Below are 14,723 nucleotides of genomic sequence, written 5' to 3' on the forward strand. Positions count from 1 at the left end.
GGCCCAGCGGCTTTTTTTCAAATAAAAGCACAAAAGGCGGCTTAAACGGTCAAACGCAGAGAGTCCGTGGGGACCCTCCCTGTCCTGCGGGGACGCGCCCCCTTATTTGACCTCTGGCCTCGAGTAAAACAAGCCCCATAAAGGACCCGCGGGCTGTTCAGTTATGGGGGCGCAGGTCTAGTCCCGCCCAGAATGGCCGTGGCTTGGCCGCTGATTGGCCAACAAGCTCCTCCCAGGCCCTCATTGGAGGATGCTAACGCCTCTCTTTGGCATAGAGCCTGGAAGGGACCGCCCAGGCGAGGCGAGGACTATTTAAGTTTTTATTCTTGTAGTTTATTTGCTTTTATTTTTTTCACTTTGATACCTTTCAAATTGGCATGTCTTCAAAATATTTTTTTTTTGGTTAAAAATGTGTGTATGTGTATATTTTTTCTCATTGAATCATTTTAACTTTACCAAGTGAAACCAAGGCATACAGTTTTTGAGCCAATTAAGAAAGCTGCAATTTTGAGAATGTAGCCTTTTGGGGTAGTGAAGAAACATGAAATGGCTTAGTATATTCCAGACTACTGAAAGAAGAGCACCTTAAGAATTTTGTGGGAAGTTTTAGCATCTGAAATGCGAGAGGGAAGGCAAATTGATGGCAATACGTTAAAAAAAAAAAAAAAAAAAAGGCAGGAAATGAGAGTAACTTTGTCTTAAAGTAAAAATGGTTTTGCCAGAAGGTGAAAGAAGGTAGTCAAAGCTAAACTTGAGGTGTATAGTAAGCTGTAGAAGGCTTGAGAGGAAATGAACTTTATTTTGAAGTAGAGAAAGCAGAGTAAACACAACTGGGCCTATTCCAACAACCTGAAACCGAACATGCTTCCGGCCTCACATCCACGTCCCGGGGGTAAACACCCTGGTCCCCTGTAGCTCGCTAACTGCCAGTGTTCTGCTTCTGTAACTTGCTTGTTTGCAACACCCTAACCCCCTATTGCTCGCTGTCAATGTTCTGCCTCTCTAACTTGCTTGCTTGCTTAACATTAGAAAGCAAAATTAGTTTAACCAATAAAACTCCTTCTAAGCGTGTGAAAACGACCCCTCCCTTTTGTATGGACCCCTATGAAACCCAAGTTCCCCTGACTCAGGGTCTCCTCACCTACTTGTGGTGGAGGGTGTGTCCAGCCGAAAAATAAAGTTTCTCTAAATTTATATCTCCTGGTGTCTAGATGTCTGATTTATTACACTTCAATTTGTCTTGGTTTGTAATGCCTGCAAATAATAAGCTTGAAAAGAAACAATAAAATGTGTTGAAAATTTCACAATATGAAACCAATTTTGGTGGATTAATTGATTAGATGGAAAAAAGACTGGTGACTCTTACTGTAAAATTTCACATGGGTGATTATAGAAAGTGAAGTTGGATTTAATTTCTCTGTTAAACATAACAGCGAGGCCGTCCCCCCATCCTGCTGCTCTGGAGCCTCCTGGAGGAGAACCCCCTGGGGCTAGTGATTCTCTGCTGGAGGCAGGGATCCCCACGCCGGGGAACGTGGGAAAAGGCCCAGCTTTGTGTGATGGGCTGTCGGGGGTCTGTGACCCCAGAGGGGTGTGAAGGTCGGGAAAGGGGTGGCAGGGCCCATTGCCTGTGGGGAGGGGGGTGACCTGGGACCGGTGCCTCCACCTCAGAGGTCAGCGTGTTGGTGATCTCTGAAAATGTTTCACTCTTCCCTTGACCCAAAAAATCCCACAAAATCGTGCGAATCAAGAGGTTCAAATCTTCATGTCACTTTAAGAACACCTGAGAAACTGCCCGGGCCATCAAGGTGTGCATACTGGAAAAGCCACCAAGTATCTGAAAGATGTCACCTCACAGAAGCAGGTGCGCCATTCCATCCTCACAATTGTGGCATTAGGAGGTGCACCAGGCTGAACAGTGGGCTGGACACAGGGTCGGTGGCCCAAAAAGGGCTGAACGTTTGCTGCACATGCTTCAAAATGCAGAGAGTGATGCTGAACCTAAGGGTTTGGATGTAGATTCTCTGGTCACTGAGCACTTCCAGGTGAACAAAGCCCCCAAGATGCGCCAGCTACTTACAGAGCTCATGGTCAGATTAACCCACATGTGAGCTCCCCCCGCAGCATGGAGACCATCCTTATGGGAAAAGAACAAATTGTTCCTAAACCAGAAGAGGAGGTTGCACAGAAGGAAAAGATATCCCAGAAGAAACTGAAGAAACAAAACTAATGGGAATAACTTCAGCATACAATAAATGCAAATAATGTTAAAAAACAAAAAACAAAAAAACCACAGTGAGCTCATAGCCTTTAAAAAGCCTGGACAATAAAGCCCTAAGTCCTGGCATGTTTATAATGATGTCAGTTAAAGGGAATGCTATTATATGAAATACATTCAGTCAGCAGAAATGAAAATTGGAAAAGACTGTAAATAGATCACTGCAAATGATTTCTCTGTATAAATGAATTACACAATTAAAAAAAAATACTGGGAGCAAACAAATAGAATTCATAACTTCCAAACTAGGAAATGAGAAACAATGGAATAAAGAAAGCTCACTCAATTCAACTAAGATATGGAAAAAGGAGAGAAAGTAGCTAGAAAAAATGACAAAAAGAAGGTACAAAATAATATAGAAATTGATGTATCAATAACCCTAATAAATGTAAACAGAAACAAATCATTTGCCAAAAGACAAGCTTGTAGATTCTATTTTAAAATGCAGCTATGCTATTTACAAAAGGACTCAAATGATGGAACCAAAAGATTTAAAATGAGGGAAGCAGATGTGGCTCAGGTGATTGGGTTCCTGCCTACCATATAGGAAGCCAAGGGTTCGATTCCCAGAGCCTCCTGGTGAAGGTGAGCTGGCATGCACAGGAGTGCTGGCCCACGCAGAGAGCTGGCACAGAAAGACGATGCAACAAAAAGATACATGGAGGACAGACAATAAAAGACACTGCACGCCAGGGAGCTGAGCTGCAGCAAGAGATTGAGCACCTCTCCCCCACTCCGGAAGGTCCCAGGATCTGTTGCAGGTGCTACCTAAAGAGAAGAACAGAGAGAGAGTAGACAGCGAGTAGGGGCAGGGGAAGGAGTAAATAATTAAAAAAAAAAAAAGATTTAAAATGATACTCCAGACAATGACAACGAAAGGAAAGTGGAGGTAACTGTACCAATATCAAAGAGGGGCATTATATACTGGTAAACGAACACTTTATCTGGAAACTGTAACAATTCTAAGTTTTAATACATCTAATAATTCATTGCAGAATTACACAGAGACTTTGATAAGGCAACATAGTAGCAGATTTTAAACACATCTCTCTCAGTTGTTGATATTTAAAGACAAAAAATAAGGATACAGACTATTTGAACCACAAAATAAGATTCTTTTGTGGGAAGGGGAGGAAGCATGGAAAAAATACAATGAATGTGACCTATGGACTATAGTTAACAACAAAACTGTAATATCCTTGTATCAATACCAAAGATGTACTGTGTTAATAATAGGAGGGCATGGAAAACATGCATCTAATATACTCTATGGGCCATAGTTAGTGGAATAGTCTAAAGATATTATCTCATGAAGTCTAACAAATGTTCTATGATGGTGTGGTGTGTTGGTGAAGGGTGTTATATGTGAATTCTACACAAGTGCATGATTGTTTTGTAAGTTCCCAACTTGTGTAATAAAAATATTTTTTAAAGATCAGGATTCTTCTAACATAGATATAGCATATCTGAATAGGAAAATAAGATTCTTCTACAGGGCATACATAGAATCCTGAACTTAGTGAAAATAGACACTTTTTGAGCACTCATGAAACAGGAAAAAAATGACCAAGATCTGGGTGCAAAAGCAAAACAATGTAACTATTAAAGAAAAACATTCTATTTACAGAAAATTCTCTTCATTGTCTTCTTCCATGTGCTAAGTGTTGCAGCTTCTCAACCTGCTCTTTTCCCTGCAACTAACCCATCAAATCCCATGTGGTCTGGGAATGTTGGCTCTTCTAGGAACTGCAGGGAAAGGACTATGAGAAAGGTCAGGCGGTGATGCCCTCTGTTCAGCTTGTCCTGGCGAGGAGTCCACCCAAGAGCCAAGACCATCAGTTCCGTGGTTGGAGCTGTGTGATGACTTAAAAGCACACTATTATTTCTGGCAAATATTATTTGTAGCAAAAGATTCTTTTAAGATCCTTTTTTTTTTTTTAACATTTATTTATTTATTTAATACCCCCCTCCCCTGGTTGTCTGTTTTCTGCCATCTTGTTGTCGTCAGCGGCACGCTGCACTTTCTTTCGTGCTGGGCGGCTCTCCTTACAGGGCGCACTCCTTGCGCGTGGGGCTCCCCTACACGGGGGACACCCCTGTGTGGCAGGGCACTCCTTGCGCACATCAGCACTGCGCGTGGGCCAGCTCCACACGGGTCACGGAGGCCCGGGGTTTGAACCACGGACCTCCCATGTGGTAGATGGACGCCCTAACCACTGGGCCAAGTCTGTTTCCCCTTTTCAGACCCTTGAAGTCCAGATATTGTCACTACGCTCTGTAGGATGCAGTAAAACTTGTAATTCCTAAAATGTCTGCTTTGTTAGGGATTTTCTATTTGATAATAATGGCTCCAGTAAAAATATTTGGATAGACATCTGTTTCTACAAGGTGTAAACACTTGTAAGATTTCTTTATCAGAAGAGCTATGAAAGCTCCCTCCAACCCTCCATGCAAAAGAGCATAATGAAGGGTCCTTTTCTTCAGTGTGTCTGAGTGATTATCATCCTGTCAGTCATGTAGACACTGATCTCTGACAATGTAATATTAAAAATAAACAAAGTCCCTTAAACAGTATGTACATTTACAAAACTTAAAAGCACACTTCTAATTATTCATGAGTCAAAGAGGAAGTCATAAGGAAAATTTTTAAATTCTTGGATTTAAAGACAATGAAGCATCAACTGACTCAGCTGAAGCACTTGTACCAGTGCTTGAATGCTGCCCAATAACACACCCCCACCCTAGAGCTCAAGACAACAAGCGTGTGCTCTTACAGTTTCTGAGTCAGGGTCATGTGGCTTGGCTGGGGGTCCTGGCTCAGGTCTCCAGGACATCCCCTTCCAGGGCACTCCTGTGGCTGGGGCAGGTTCCAGTCGTCATGGCTGCTGGGCTGAAGCCTCAGGGCCCCTCCACGCTGACCTCTGCAAAGGTTCTGAGGATCCTCAGGCTGACAGCTGACCCCAGAGCAAGGGGGGAGAGAGGGAGGGGGAGAGGGTGCAGAGGAGGTCCAGGGCCTTTTACGACAGGCACACCCCTCACTCCCCCCTTATTCCTTCAGGTGCCAGTGAGTTACTAAGGCCAGTCCATACCCAAGGGTGGGCTTAAGCTCCTCCTCTTGACGGGAAGAGGATCAAAGAATTTGCCACTACAGCATTATATGAACAGAAATTTATCAACTTAAATGCATATATCAGGGGGAAATAATGAAATGAATGATCTAAATCAATAAGTTTTTTAAAATTTAGTAAAGCTGAAGAAATATTAGCAAAAATAAATGAAGTGGAAAGCAAAAAAATAAAAACGTTCAGCAACACTGAAAGCTTATTCTTTGAAAAGAATATTAAAATGGCAAGCCTGTGGGAAAGGTGACCAAGAAAAACAAACATCACAAATAAATAAGGTGATTAATGAAAAACAACTCAAAAGTATACTGCAAAGAACCTTATGTCAATATCTTTTATGCTGATAGTGGACACTTTTGTATATATAAAAACGTAAGTTACCAAAAACTGGCTCATGATGACATAGAGAATCTGGATAGATCTATATCCACTTTTTAAATCAAATTATAAATTAATATTCTAATCCCTCTTCCACACAAAAATAAGTACCCAGTCCACTTGAAGTTTACAGGCATATTCTATCAAACCTTCAAAATCCTCAGATAACCCTCACAACAAAGTACTACAGAAAACAGTGAGAATGTGCTCAAGTGATTTCTGGGGTCCAGCATAAAGTTGATATTAAAACTGGATGTAGAGAAGGGAAATCTCCAGACCAATTTTACTTCTGAACATACATATAAAAATCCAAACTAAAATAATACATGGAATCCAGAAAAAATATTTTAAATAATAGAGTTTATCACAGGAACACAAACATTTTAAAAATCATGAATGTCATTCCCAGATGAACAGATTAAAGGACAAAAACATGATTACTTCAATAGATGTAACAAAAGCACATGATATGATGTAATATCCTTTTAAACTAGGAATTGAATTTTCCTGCCCTCTAAAAAATATGCTCCAGTCATACTTCAAACATCAAGTTTGACATGCTTAATTCTGACAAAATAGAAGCATCCCTTTAAAATCAGGAATAAAACAAATATGCTATCATTGATTCTACAACCCCACACTAGATGTCCAAGGCAATTAAACATAGGGAAAAGAAATTATAAGTATTAATACTGAGCTGAAAGAAATAAAGCTACTGTATTCTCAGTCAGGGTGACAGTTTCATGTTGGATGGACTCCAGAAAATCAAGTCCTTAGAGCTAATCCATTCCTGTGGGTTGAGCCTATCGTAGGTGGGAACTTTTGATTTGGTCACTTCAGTTAAGGGACTTTTGATTAGGTAAATTCAGTAAGGCATGGGCCAGGGTTGATCTTAATCTTCTCACTGGAGTCCTTTATAAATGAATATGGATGAAATCAGAGACACAGAGAAACCCCCAGAGGTGAGAGAAAGACCCGGAAGCCAGAAGATGAAATCAGTGGACACAGAAGCAGAGAGAAAGCCATAAAGAGGGAATCTGAGAGCAAGGAAGCCTGGAGGAGGCAGAGCCCAGGAGCCGCCTGTGCCCCGATCGCTGGTAGCTGGTCTTCAGGGAGAAAAGCCTCACCTGCCGAAGCCTCGACTTTCATGACCTTGTACCATAAGCTCTAATTTAACAGGTCCCCATTCTAGAAGCCAACCCATTTCTGCCCTATTGCTTTTGGGAGCTTATAGCAGACTAAGACAGTCATCATTTTGTTTCTTTCTCAACCACTCCTGAGCCCTCTAAGAAGATTCTTCAGGAACCTCCATTCTTTCCTGTGTCCACATCCCTGAGTTGGGCTGAGCACCTCCCATCACTTCCATGCGCCACACTCAGCAAGCTCTCCACTCCATTTTCTCTTCTCTTCATCCTTCCCTCAAGAACTATCACCTTGTTATCTCATCATAGTTAGTGCCTTATGCTAACCTACAGCTGAGATCAGAAGGGGCAGGGAACACAGAGCCTTAGGAGGAAAGAGGAAGGCTGAACCCTTGTAGACCTCGCCCACCATCTTGCATCAACACATTCCAAGACTTTGGGTGGGAAAGCACCTCTCATGGTACCTTGAGTTGGACTCATTAGGGCCTGGCAACTGTAAGCTTCCACCCCAAATAAATACCTTTTATAAAAGCCAACAGATTTCTGGTACTTTGCATCAGCACCCCTTTGGCTGAATAATACAACTTGAGTTAGTGCTATCAATGGAAACCGTAGCCCAAACTTCGGAAGGACTGGTGATATGAGTTATTTTATTATTTACTGTTTTAATTATAATGAAACCATGCAGTGCATTGGCTAACAAGTTTTTATTGAGCACCTCCCCTGCCTGGCACTGCAGCTGGTGCTATGGAGAATACAAGAGAAGTGTAAGACACGGCGTCCACCAGTGAGCCTTGGAGTAGGATGTCCATGTGACTCAAGCAGCAGGTGATGTATAAAGAGTGGGTGACTCCAGGCTTGAGACTCAGAGGCCACTGAGACTACAGCAGTATTAAACTTTAGAGCAGGGGTGGACAATTAAAATGTAGGCAAGCAGGGAACCGGCAAAGCAAAAGGGCTATCACATACAGCGGGTGAGGATGAAGACTTGAGATGTCTGGTGCATGGAGATGAGGGCAGGAGTGGGTGCCTGGCCTGGGGCTCATTGCAGACCTCTCTGCCTTCCTTTCCTCCTCCCACATGGCCCCACCTTTCTCCCTCTTGGGAAGGTGGAACCTGGATGTTGAAATTGCAGCTGAGTGCAGCAGGGACAGCAGCTCCCTGGAGCCCACCAGAGGTGCTCTGCTCCCTGGACATTCCCCTTGGGGCTCAAATGGGCTGGTCCTGTCAAGATGCTCTATTCTCTTAGACTCCCCTCCAGGGACCCCTACGGGATGATGGATCCATCACGGCCATGACGACTTCCCAACGTCAGGGGGGCCTAACCCCACCCCCGAGGGCCACAGGCGGCTCAAGAACGGCCTCAGCTCCAGAAGCTGCACAGGCTTGGCCCTGGCCATGGCACAGGCTGCACTGGACCTCACCACGCTCATGCCTGATGGCCCCAGGTGGCCTCTGCCTGGCCTGGGAAGGCTCAGCAGGCTCTGCTCAGGCTCATTTTAGCATTTCCTGTGTGCTGGGCTGAGCTGGGGTGGGGGGTCTGTAACCACCATGGAGGGCAAAGGGCAAAGTGGTCCTGGGGAAGGGGGACCTGAGGGGTCTGAGGAAGCAAAACAGCCTTGGGTGGAGTCAGCCCCCCCCAAAAGCCAGCTGGGCAGGACAGAGCAGACTGGGGTCCTCACTCCACAGGGAGACTCAGAGCTGGGCTGCAGGTGGACCAGAGACAGGTGGTGCCATCGTGGACTTCACGAGGTCCCACAGCAGCCGAGAGGAGGCAAGGGCAGCAGTACCTGGAGCTACAGCTCAGAGCGACGCCTCTGAGGGGGCCACGGGGAGGGGCGCAGTGGACGGGCCTCTCCTGCCCCTGCACGGGGAATGGTTGACAGTGGACAGGGCCTCTTTTATACCTGCCTGGGGAGGTGACAGTGGACGGGGCGTCTCCTGCCCCTGCCTGGGGAGGTGACAGTGGACGTGGCCTCTCCTCTCCGCTGCCCCAGGCCGGTGCGCCTCCACCCCCAGGTCGCAGGAGCGTGGCATCCTGGAGGACCGAGGCTTGGGCGCGGGCGTCAAGGCCGCAGCAGCAGGCGCGCCCCCGGCCACCTGAGCCACAGGAGGGGGACCAGGCGCAGGAAGGTGTAGAGCAGCTCCTGCAACTCCGCCTTGGTGAACGTCAGGTGCCGCCGTCGTGGTCCAGCGCCACGCCCACCCTCCTCCGCGGCCGCAGCGCAGGGAAGAGGTCGGCCTCGGGGCGGGTGTGGGCCCAGACGCTGGCGGGGGACAGGCGCAGCGCCCGCACCCCGTCCTCCAGCCACAGAGGAGCTCCCCCTTCCTCTCCACGGAGTCCCTGGGCACGCCCACCAGGCAGCCCCCAGCGCCCCCGTCCCCTCTTCACCCCCTCCCCAACCCCCTCCCTTCCCATCTTCCGCCTCTCCCTCCCTCTTCCCCCCTCCTCCCTCTCTTTCCCCTCCCCCCTCTCTTCCCCCTCCCCCTCCCCCTCCTCCTCGCCGTCCCCCTCCCCGTCCCAGGAGCAGCCCCCTCTGCACCGCCTCCTCCAGTAGCCCCTGCCCCAGGTGACGCCCTTGCTGCCAGCGCCCCGGGCTCGCAGGTGAACTGCTGGGGGTGGGGTCCGCGGCGCAGGCTGCTGCACGACACGCGCTTCCAGTCCTCCCACAGCAGCAGGTGGCCGCTGGCCGACTGCGGGTCCAGGGGGACGCTCACTGGGGGACAGGGAGGGGCGTGTCAGCGGGGAGGGCGGGGTCCCCAGCCCTGGGAGGTGCCGCGCAGGCCTGGGGGCGGGGGCGGAGCGGGGCTGCGGCGGGGCTGGCCGGGCCCTCGGGGCGCTGCTGGCTGGACGCTGGCGCCAAGGGCCAGGCGCTGAGCTGGGGAAGCCCAGGGAGGTCCGTGAGGCCAGGACAGGCGAACGGGGGGAGCAGAGCCTCGACGCAGACTCGAGACAGGAGCTGCCGGGCGCGCCAGGGCTCGGGCTTGGGGAGCTCTGGGGGCGCAGGGGCAGCCGCTGTCCTCACCTGCGCCGACCCTGGGCACTCACCTGTTGTAAACTCCAGGTCCCTCAGCAGCTTCCCTGCGGGGAGAAGAAAGGATGCGGTGGACCCCGGGCCAGCAGACGTGCCGCCTTCCCTGAGCAGAGGCGGATATCCAGGAAAGGTCCATCCCGAGACGCCCAGGAGAGAACCACCAGGTCCAGGAGCCAAGCCCGACTCCGACGCCCGCCGAGCCGCCCCGTTACCCTGGAACTCTCTCAGGCCTTGCTGCAGGGAGAGGAGTTTATCCGAGAATTCACCAGTCCTTTTCTTAACCACCGGAGCAATGGGCTTCCCGATCCAGACCTTCTTCCGGGGATACCTGAGGGGACGGCAGCGCAAGAACCCACTTCCCTCCTCTTCCTCAGGACAGCTGTGAGGGGCAGGGCGGGCATGACCCCCCACTTCAGAGGGAGCGGGGCTTGGAGACCACGTGAAGTGCCCAAAGCAGGGCTCACGCCATCAGAGCACTTCGGTCTGCACCTCGTCCCACCCTGTCCACCCCCAAGGCGCTTAGTGGCCAGGGGCTGGGCTTAGAGACCTTGCCCGGGTGCAGAGCAGGTCTCCAGCTCCCCAAGGATGCGTTCCTGCTCCCCAGGAGGGAGGGTCCCCGGATAGAGCCTGGGTGAGGGTCCTCTAGAGCCCTTATCACTGCCCTGTCGATTCAAACAGACCATGGAGAGGAGGGGAGGGGGCTCAGCGTGGAGGGTCAAGTGGACCATGGAGAGGAGGGGAGGGGGCTCGGTGTGGAGGGTCAAGGGGACCATGGAGAGGAGGGGAGGGGCTCAGGGTGGAGGGTCAAGTGGACCTTGGAGAGGAGGGGAGGGGGCTCAGGGTGGAGGGTCAAGTGGACCATGGAGAGGAGGGGAGGGGCTCAGTGTGGAGGGTCAAGTGGACCATGGAGAGGAGGGGAGGGGGCTCAGTGTGGAGGGTCACGTGGACCATGGAGAGGAGGGCGCGGGGCTCGCTGGGGAGGAAGCTCCTCACCTGCTTAGGAAGTCCCTGGTGTCCTGGAAGGAAAGCACAAGGCAAGGTGAGTCACTGGACACCTCACGTGTCCCTAATGCTGTCTTAGAGGCTGGAACATGTCCCTGGACAAGGCAGACGTGGTCCCTTCATGGGAGCTGAGATTCCAGTGGGGGCAGGGATCAAAAGAAGAACAAAAAAATCCCCCCAAATAATCGCAGTGTCTGAAGCAAATGGGGAGGGGAGAGAACGACAGCAGTGACCCCTGGAGACACGTGTACTGAGTAGTGACGGAAGAGGAGGCGTGGGCTGGTGACGTGGGCAGGGGCGGGGCAGGGAAGGCAGGGCCGACGGCAGCGCTCAGGAGGGAGGATTTCATTTTACGTGGAGTGGGAGGTCAGCGAGGGGCTCAGGGCGTGCAGGCGTGTTTTACGGTGTGAAGACGGCCAGCCCCAGGACCCCCTTCCCTCGGTGACAGAACGGGGGTTACAGGTGCAGGCGGCCCCCCACCCAGAAGCTATACTCCTGATTCCCTGGCACCTGGGTCTGGTTGTGACCCAGTCCCGCCAATGGAAAGGGATGGAGAAGGAAGCAGCGATCGTCATTTTGGGGTCTCGTCCTTTAAAATGGGAACTGCCCCCGACTTCCCCTCTGGGCCTCCTGCTGCTCCGTGGGGGGCTGATCGGCCAGTCCCGACTGCGGGTCTGAACCCACAAGGTGGGAAGAAGGCGGAGCCCACCCAGCGAGGCCCTGCACTGCCCGGTCCTCCGTGCCCCTGCCCCCAGCTGCCGACGGCTGGGACGGCGTTTTCAGGAGTGTCCGGGGGTTCTGCTGCTGAGACAGGCCCGAGACCCCCACGCAGGCAGGCACTGCCCACCCCGACCCAGGAGGCAGGACAAACACGCCCTGTCCCAAGGTGGCCGAGCCCTACTCAGGCTGTCACTGCTCCGGGAGGCTGCGGTGTCTGTCCTCTGTCCGTAGAATGTCTCCGCTCCCAGGGAGCCCTCCCAGAGGGCCCTACCTCTCTCCATCTGGCTTCTCTGGTGGTATTTCCAAGATCACCCATCTCTGCTCCCGTCCCCAGTTGCCTGTCCTCTCCTGACCCTCCCAGCGCTTGGGAGAAGCCGCGGTGCAGCCCTCTGGCATCTCATGACCTCAGAAACCTTCACTAGAGAGGCACCTGCAGGGACCCAGAGGGGCTCGTGGTGGGGTGAGGATGATGAAGTCAGCACCCTCCCTTCCCATCTCTATTTACTTGTTCGTTTCTAAGTGTTTCCTGAGACAGGGCGTCAAGCCACCCCTGGCAGGTACCCATTTATGCCCACACCATCCTTCACGGGTGGGGAGGGTCACGGGTGACACCCCGTGTCCAGATGAGAAAACAGAGGCCTCAAGCACGTGCAGGGCGGCCCGCGGGGACCCGCTGACCTGCAGGAGCTGCGCGGGGGCTGCTGGGCCTTGTCCTCCAGCTGGAGATGACCGTGGCCAGGTGTGAGAGCTCGCCGGCTGCCCTGGCCTGGACCTTCCCCTGCCCTCCACGAGCTCCCGCTCCAGCTTGGCAGCTGCTCCAGCAGGTGCTGCTCCCGCTCCCTCAGGACCTGGTGGCCCTGCTCGAAGGCGGCCAGTGTCCTGCCTCTGCTCCTGGAGCTTCTTCTGCAGGGCGGGAGGGGGGAGGGGGGAGCCCCCCAAGGCTGGGCCCCTCCAGGCCCCCTCGAGCGGGTGAGGCTGGCTCTTCCTGAGTGGGGGGTTTCAGAGAGCCCCTGGTCCCCTTCTCTCCTCCCGGCTGCTGTGCGATCAGGACCCGATCCCGCCCGGCTGCTTAGCTCAGGGCTCTGGCCACGGAAGCCAGAGGGCGGGGCTCACGCCTGAGCCGCACACGCTGTCCTCCCTGGGAGGCTGGCCTGCGCGTCCCTGCTCGGGGACCACGCCCTCCCCTGCCCCGGAGCCCCTGCTCGATCCAGGCTGCCCTCCGCCGGTCTTCAGACCCTGCCGCAGGCCGCTGTGGCCTGGAGGTGGCCCTGAACGTGGCTGACCCTGCCTCACTCTCCCTATGGAGAGCCTGACCCTCCGCCCGGCTGGCCCCGCATCCCTCTACTGCCCCCTCCCCACAGACACCCCTAGAGGCTGGAACCTCCGACCTCCCCACCAGCTCTGAGCAAGCACGCGGCAGGCTGCCTTGGTTCTGTTACTTGAGCCCTGGGCCCCGGGCTGAGCGGACCCTGCACGGCGCCAGGAGCTGGGGGCCTTGGAGCCTTCCTGCGCTCCCCGCCGCTTCTCAGCCCGCAGCCAGCGCCTTCCTTCCGAGCCCGCGGCTTCTCGCCACAATCAGGGATCATGCGCCCCTTAACCTGTAAATCTGCAATTTTATCACCCCCATTTGAAGAAGAAGGAAGCAAAGCCCTCACTTCCTTCCCTCTTAGCTCTCCCTGGGAAAACAGGAGCGGAGGTGAAAGAGAAGGAAACCACGCGGTTTTGGGCAGAGAACAGCTCAGGCTGCAGAGCCTGCACCAAGGCGGCCCCTCCAGCCGCGCTCGGCTCCGGAGCGCCTCCCAGACGCTGCCTCTGGCTCCTGCGCCCCTCCACTTGGCCCCCCTTCCTAGCAGCCATCCCTAGCTCATGCTCCCTGTTGTCCCTGGCTCCCTGGTTCTCGCGCCAGCACCCCCACCCCATCCACGTCCCCCGTCCCCGGCTCCCTGGCTCCTGCACCCCGCTGTCCCTGGCCCCTGGCCTGGGCGCCCCTCGCTTGGTCTCCCTATCCTCACTTACCGTATCTGCCACGATGCCGGGTTCTCCTTTCCCCTGGAAGCCCTGAATTTTGTCCCCGTCTCTCCTTAGTGCACTGAGGTGGTTCTGTTGTAGAATTTGAGAGAAGTTCAATTACTTGAGTATAGAGAGGCCAGGACTCAGGAATGATTTTGAGAAGGAAAAATGGTTTATTGACGGCCGGCCGGACTCGGGAACTTTCTGTTTCAATCCCGAGCCCCGAACAAGATTTTTTAGTCCCTTTTATACAGAGAGGAAAGGCCAAATGGTCCTTTTGTTTCAATTCTCAATAGGCTTGAATTAGTATGTATTTCCACATCTTAGGTAAGCTTTAGCATGGACCTCAGGCATTTGATAAGCTTTTAGCATATTTGGTTTGCATTTCCCCTGAATACTTATAGACCTTGCATTGTTAAACTGTTTCCTGCTCACCAAGGGCAGGACTGCAGCCTTTTATCATCCCACACCCACAACTCACAGATAGTTTTTAGGTTATCTCTGTAGAGACAAAGAGCCTCCCACCCATAGCCCCACATCATTTCCCCCCTTTGCCAAAGTTTAACTTGCTAAGCTTTGGCATAATTATTGTTGGAGCTATGAGGTGGATGGCTGTTTGTTGTTTTGATTGATTATTTATCAATCTTTAGTGTAGCATCCAGGACTGTTTTTAAAAGTTTAGAAGTTTTTATTTTGGACAGCAGAATCCTGGGGCGGGGGCCTCCTGCAGTTATTCTGTGGCCACCGGCGCTCACATGGATTTCCAGTCAGGTTCCAGATCCATCTATTACTTTTATTTTACTCTTGAAGAGTTTACACCTTTAATTTAAAAGGGGTGCTGAAGGGAGATGTTTTCTTTTCTGTAACTGCTTCCTGCTGGCCATGGGCTGTAGTCATTGCCTAATAAGGTGTAAAACTCTTAATTTATTTTAACTGGAGGAAGATGGATCTGGCATTCTGTATGAAGTTGGATGAAGTTTTCATATGGTTAATAAGATATTCACTCTGAAAGAAACAAACAATTAAAAATTTGGAA

At 51.6% G+C, this 14,723-nt stretch overlaps 1 pseudogene; it reads right to left on the reverse strand.

Annotated features, from left to right (window-relative positions):
• Positions 1–8,918: 8,918 nt before the first annotated feature.
• On the reverse strand, positions 8,919–13,263 carry LOC131272993 (tripartite motif-containing protein 26-like; annotated as a pseudogene).
• Positions 13,264–14,723: the final 1,460 nt, after the last annotated feature.

The sequence above is a fragment of the Dasypus novemcinctus genome, chromosome 22 (assembly GCF_030445035.2).
Source record: "Dasypus novemcinctus isolate mDasNov1 chromosome 22, mDasNov1.1.hap2, whole genome shotgun sequence".
Classification (NCBI taxonomy): Eukaryota; Metazoa; Chordata; class Mammalia; order Cingulata; family Dasypodidae; genus Dasypus; species Dasypus novemcinctus.